We start from the raw sequence: 6,511 nt of genomic DNA on the forward strand, positions 1-6,511 counted from the left end.
TTGATAGCATTTCCCTTCGGCTGAAAGAATTTCCTTTGACATTTTTTTCAGTGCTGATCAGCTAATGATGAATTCTTTTAGCTTTTGAATGTCTAAAACAGTCTTCACTTTGCCTTTGTTTATGAAATATATTTTCTCTGGGTATAAAATTCTAGGTTGACAGGTTTTTTTTTTTCTTTTAGTACTTTAAAGTTGTTATTGTCTTCTGGCTTGCATAGTTTTTGATGTAAAGCCTACTGCCACTTGTGTTCTTCTGTATGTCCTGTCGTTTTTCTAAGAAAGGGGAATTATTAAATCCATTATTCATGGTTTACCCCTTTTACATTCTTGGAGGTTTTTTTGGACGAATTTTTTAGCTCACTGAGTAATTCTTCAGTGTCAGTTATGCAATTCAGCTCATTTATTGAGCAGCTGTTTTTTAAATTGTATTTTAATTTTCAAGATTTTGAATTGTCTTTTTCATCTGTTTATATTTATAAACACTTGCTTTTGTCAGCCTATTATCTCTGAAATTACTTAATATATTGAAAGTTTTTTGCTTTTGTAATGCTGCACTGAATGTCTTTGTATTCAAATCACTGTTCACATATTTATATCCTAAGGAATTTGTCCTATAAATAGAATGCTGGGTCAAAGAGAATAAATAATTTTGAAGACTTTCTTGGGAGCTTCTAATTTGCTCCTGGGAAAAGTAAAATTATTCCCACAATCATTTATCTATCCCTTAGTTCAAAATAATAGTAATTGAGTGTATATGTTATATCTGGCATATGGCAGGAATGTCTGTCTTACTGCACCTTGCAATGACTCAAACTATGTAAACTATATAAATTGTACCGGCTCATCTCCTCATCCTACTCTGTAGCATATACAGTTGCTCCTCCAGATCCCTTTGAATACCTCTTGCCTTTTGGTGTGCCCTTTCTTTGGGGCAACTTGCTTTCACTCTCAGTGACCCTCATGTGGGACTCATCTTCAGCAGACTACCTTCGGGCTATTGGAGATCCTTGCCTCCATGAGCAGAGGGCTGGAAGTGTCAGGCAGGCCCACCCCATTAGAGCTTCCCTAGCCGATGGCTGGAGGTTATAGGGTTATGAATACTCAGCTTCCTGGTGTCAGTCCCAATGACTCTGAGGTCTCGATTATAGTCCAGAGTCTCCTGTGAGATGTTACCTTCTGCAGAACTTTGCCTGAAATTGTACCTTTATTTGGGTACTTCCTCTTCCTTATCCTGCACTCAGATCACCTTAGGGTCTGCTTCTGGGGAACCTGACCTAAGATATGCTCCAATCCTACCCTACAATAAATACTGTTAATTTGGAGTGTTTTGTCTTTTTCTTTTGCTTCTACATGTATAAACATGAAAAAAGTTATAACCTGTATATTTTATCCTATAGTTTGCCTTTTTATCATTTAGTAATATATCATGGGTGTCTAAGACAATCTATAAAAAATTCTCTAATTAAATAATGTTAAATTGATTTTATTGAGGTTCCATACTATAATTTTGCAATTAACACTGTAGATTGACATTACTTCAAAGTTTATGTTGCTACAATAACCTTGCAATCCTGGTTTTCAATAACAAAAGTCAGGTTCTTGAGAGAGAAGAGACTTTTGCATTTTAAAAAGTTCCCTTTAAATGTTAAAGGCCATGTCCCAGAAGTCTGGGAACATAGACCATAAGGCGTTTGTCTTCTGGACATGGGATAAGAGGTTGTAAGGTGATTACTCAGTAACAGATTTCCAACCACATAAAGAAAAATAAAATCCCTTCCTGGCTTGGAGGCAACTATTTTGGAAGAAACTGAGGAAAGAAAGCCAAAGAGCTTAGAAGCTCGTGTGGGGCCTTCTCCCTGGCCTCTCCTTTGGCGTGAAAGCCCGAGGGGTGGGATGACCTAGGATCCAGGCAGATTCTCATTCAGTGAGTCCTGTTTAGAGGACCATGCGGAGCTGTTCTGATTGGTTGCTGCCTGTTCTCTGAGCGTGGTTAAATATTCTGACCATCACTCCTGCCCTCAGGAAGATTTGGAAGCAGAAAAGCTACATCTCAGTCTGCAGGGTGGGTAGAAATATTTTCTGGAGGGGAGGGTGCAGGAGATCCTCTATGAAAAATAATAAAAATTATGAACCTTCCTTAAAGCAACATGGGGGGGAGCTGCAGCAGAGTAACAATATATGTTTCGATAGGAAGGGCCTGCACCCCGAAGCCTTGACTCCTGCAGGTAATGGAAGGAATATGTGAAAAATTTCCAAGGGCTCCAAAGAAGGATGGGAGGGAGCTAAGAATTGGGAGCCTTCAGGGATCCTTTGCACAGTCTGTGGGACGGACAGCCCACCCCAGGGACTGTACAGAAAATATAGCTGATTTTTGGAGGAAGAGTAAGCACCCTTCAAACTGAGATGGGGCCCAAGTCAGCAGGAAAAAAACCACAGAGCTTTTTTGTAAGCAATCACTATCTAAGGTCAGGCCAAGAGTATGGTGGGAAGTAACAAAGTGGGGGGCTTAGGGTGCATGCTGAGGAGAGGGAGATCGATGCCCAAGATCATTGAGATGAGTATCTTCCAGTCAAGGCCAGAGAGGACAGAGGACAGCACTGAGGAGCAGTTCCCCACACCCCACAGGAACAGGGCCATAAGCAAGGCCTGTACTTCCCTCAAGCTTGGACCCTGGCTGGGGAGAGAAAAAGGGGAGTGGAGGAGTATCTTAAGAGAATGCACTGTAAGCCAGAAGTGACTGAAGTACTCTGAACTGGTGAGAGGACAGTTTTGACCAGTCATGGAAACAGGAGCTGGAGAGCTAGAGTTACAGAGAGAGAAACAGCATTCCAAGACAGCATACCCTGAGACATTTCCCATATGTCTAGGGAACCCACCCTTTGTCCTTGAACATTTGTCTTTGCATACTGATGTTTTTTATCTCTGTTGGCTAAACTCTCAGAAATGGTTGGCAAAAGCTGTTGATTTTCGAATTTATCTATTATCCAGACCCCCATTTTTAATTCCATTATTCATTCTATAAGTTTTTCAGCTGTTTCCTTTGGGTAGTCTAGGCATATAACCACATCATCTGTGAAACATGGTAAATCCGTTTTTCCTAATTCCATAGTTACGTCTTTCTGGCTTTTGTTCCATGTCTTGTTGAACAGACCAGACTTGGAGAACCACAAAATAATTTTTTTCTCTTGTTTTATTCCTAATTTCAGGAGGAATAAAGCTGCTAGTTAACTGACAAGTATAGTGCAGTTATAATGCGTCAGGCACTGTTCTAAGCACTTCACATGTTTGATCTTGTTTGCGTCACAGCAGCACTGTGAGGTGGGCACTATCATCTCTCCGCCTACAGTGAGGAAACCAGAGAGGTTGAGTCACTTACCTGAGACAGGAAGCAGCAGAGCTGGGATGTGAATTCTGGCTCCACAGCCCACTGGTCTTTACCTCTAGACAAGTATGCTGGTAAATGTTTAACATCCAGCTCTCTGGAAAAAAAACCCTGATGTGTAACATTTGCCAATTTTTGTGGTATAACTACTCCCACCACGGCGGATGTGGCATCACTGAATATGAATTTGGGAAGAGAGCCTGACAGTTCCTCTTGGGAACCAGGGCTGGCTACACTTGGCAACTCCCACAGCCTTCAGGCTTCCACCAAGGAGGTGGTTGCTGTGTGAGACCACCCGGCAGACATCTGCTGGTTGAGATTCTTCGGCTTTCAGACATAGAAATCAGGTCAAGTTGGCCTGAGCAGAAGGTGAATTTACTCTAAGTTTATAGTCTCAGAAGGCAGGACCTTCGCGGGGCTGGCCATGAGGGACAGGTGTGCTGTGGGGTCTCAGTGGATCCCTTGTCTCTGATTCTGTTTACCGCACGTCTCTTTTCTTGTTGCACCTCTGGCCCACGGGGCAGAATGCTACTGCCCGTCAGTCCTGAATGTACTCACTGAGGCTCTTGGCATCAGCAGGGACTGACGTCCTTTCTGACTGGCTCAGTTGAGTCAAAGGTCAGCCCCAGGTCAGTCAGCTGTGGCCGTATGACGTTAATGTTTGCCATAGGCTGTTTGCCTCGGTTCACGATCATATTGGAGATGTCAGTCTAGACTAGAACCAGTCCCTTCTGTCTCTGAAATTCTGTTCCACTTAAAACCTATTGTCACACCGTGGTCCTCTGGGCTTCTCACCATCCGTGTCTTGATCACCTTTCCGACGTCGTCCCTGTCAGTCTCCCCTATGCTCACTTTGTCATCTGGCCTTCTTGTGGGTCCTCAACTAGTACGAGCTCATCTTACCTCAGGGCATTTGCATTTGCACTCATGGGGCTTCCTGTGGCTTTCACACACTTCATTCCAGTCTCTTCCCCAGAGAGGCTAAACCTGTGGGTCAAATCCATCTCACCTGCCTTCACTAATCAAGATCGCTTTAATCGTTGCTACAGAAGACTTGAATGTTCTCCAAGTGGCTCGTAGCCCACATTGTTGTCCAGGAACTTGGAGTCAGCTTTGTCTAGTTCTAGTTGAGCCGGTTAAGACTGGGTAGGACCACTGACCCTCCAACTGGGCCTGCGCAAGTGTCCTTTCTGCTGTCAGAGGGCTGAGAGCTCCACCCTCAGACGCTGCTAAGCGCCTACTGATTTGAACATGCTGAGCCCTGGGTCTTGGTTACACCTGCACAGAATGACCATCACAGGACCTTTCTCTAGTCCCCTTTCCCTACAATCCCCATGCCTCAGACCCCCCTGCTCCTTTATTCTTTATCCCATAAATCCCCGAGCCCCCTGCCTTCAGGGAGGCAGATTTGAAACTTGTTCTCCTGTCTCCGCTGCCTTGAGAATAAACCTGCTCTTTTGCTGCCAACCTGGTCCTCTCTGCATTTTGGTTTCTTGTGTGTTGGGCAAAACAAACCTGCTTCCGTTACAAGCCCCTCTGTGAGCCTCCTGCCTCAAACAGTCCACTCTCATGTGCTCGTTCTTACCTGCTCTTTTTGCTACATCATACTTGGTATTACCTGAAGTTGTATCATGTATTTGACTCTCTGCTCAAGATCTCCCTACTGAAGAGTAACCTATGGCTTGAGGGACTTTGTCTCGTTTATGGCTGTATTTTCAGTGTCTGGAACAGTGCTTAGCAGTTGGAGACACACAAAACCTATTTGTTGAATGCTTGATTAAGTGACTGAATGAATGAGTTGCAAACTTATTATGAAGTACCACATTTAAAATTAAACCTTAACTATTGGCTTCATTTTCAAATGTGTTTTTGTTTATTTGGTAGTTGAATGTAATAGCATTTCTTTAAAAAGGAGATGTAATTCAGGTTTTTAATGGTCTAACCTTCCCTAATCTCCCTCCTTAGAATATTTCCTCCCAACCCCTCTAAATTAGTGAGGTTTTGCAGTAATATGTGGAAAGAGGCTTTTGTTGTTCATTTGAGGCAGGAAATGGTTGATATTAATTATGATTTGATAATCAGTATGTTTTCCCGGTAAGAAAGGAAGTGACATAAAGAGCTGGTGTTTTGTTTTCTATTTTTAAAGGCTCTATGAGGGGGGAGGGTACAGCTCAGAGGTAGGGTGTGTGCTTAGCATGCACAAGGTCCGGGGTTCAATCCCCAGTACCTCTATTAAAAAAAAAAGGCTCTGTGCAAGCAGAAAACATTATCCACTTGTTTACAAAACTATTTCATAGGTGACTCCTGCAAGAGTCCTCTTCAGTTAACTCCCAGTACAGTAGCTCAGAATTATCGTCAAAATAGGTAGATGAAGAATGGCCCTCAGCTTAAAAAAAATAATTGAGAAACTATATTTCCAAAAGTATGGTCCAAAAAAGACTTCTCTTCCTTATGAAAAATTCAGAGCAAGAAGAAAAATGTTATTTTCGCAAGTGAAAGCGTGTATTTGGCCATAGACAAGCTCCCCCCGCCACCACCCAACCACCACCAAAGCTGAGGAGATTCTTAGTTGGAGAAAATTGACAACTTTGCCTCAAGGCTTAATTTTAGAGTTTTTACCAGCAGCAACAGCAGCTGTGTTTACTGACAGCCCAGAACAAATTCAAGATTAAGTGAAGGACTGGTGTTCTCAGACAATCACCAGCGCAACGAACATTCTCTTCCTGTGCGTGGAGCTCCAGGCCTCATGTCTTTACTTTTTAAAAAATTACCTCAGAAGTTGTTGCTTTTAAAGATAGAAGTTAGTATATCTGCTCCCTAAATAGAATGTTTGTGCCCCCGAAGCTGTGGTTTTCACTTCAGCTGCACATTAGGTGCACCTGGGAGCTTGAGAGGAAAACACCAACCTGGTGCTAGAACTCTACCCCAGGACAGCACCAAGTGGGCTTACAAGTCCCGATTGTCACTGGGTTTGTGGCCACTTGCCAGGTGAGTCCAACCGGGGGCTGGTTCCAGGACTGCCACCCTCCGCCTGCGCCACCCTGTGCACCTGAGCTCCATCCTGGCTGGGGCTCAGCTCCCAGGCCAAACTGTGAAGATAGTTAAGTTTGCCGTTACCCTCTCACCCGT

Source organism: Camelus dromedarius, chromosome 5 (genome assembly GCF_036321535.1).
Source record: "Camelus dromedarius isolate mCamDro1 chromosome 5, mCamDro1.pat, whole genome shotgun sequence".
Classification (NCBI taxonomy): domain Eukaryota; kingdom Metazoa; phylum Chordata; class Mammalia; order Artiodactyla; family Camelidae; genus Camelus; species Camelus dromedarius.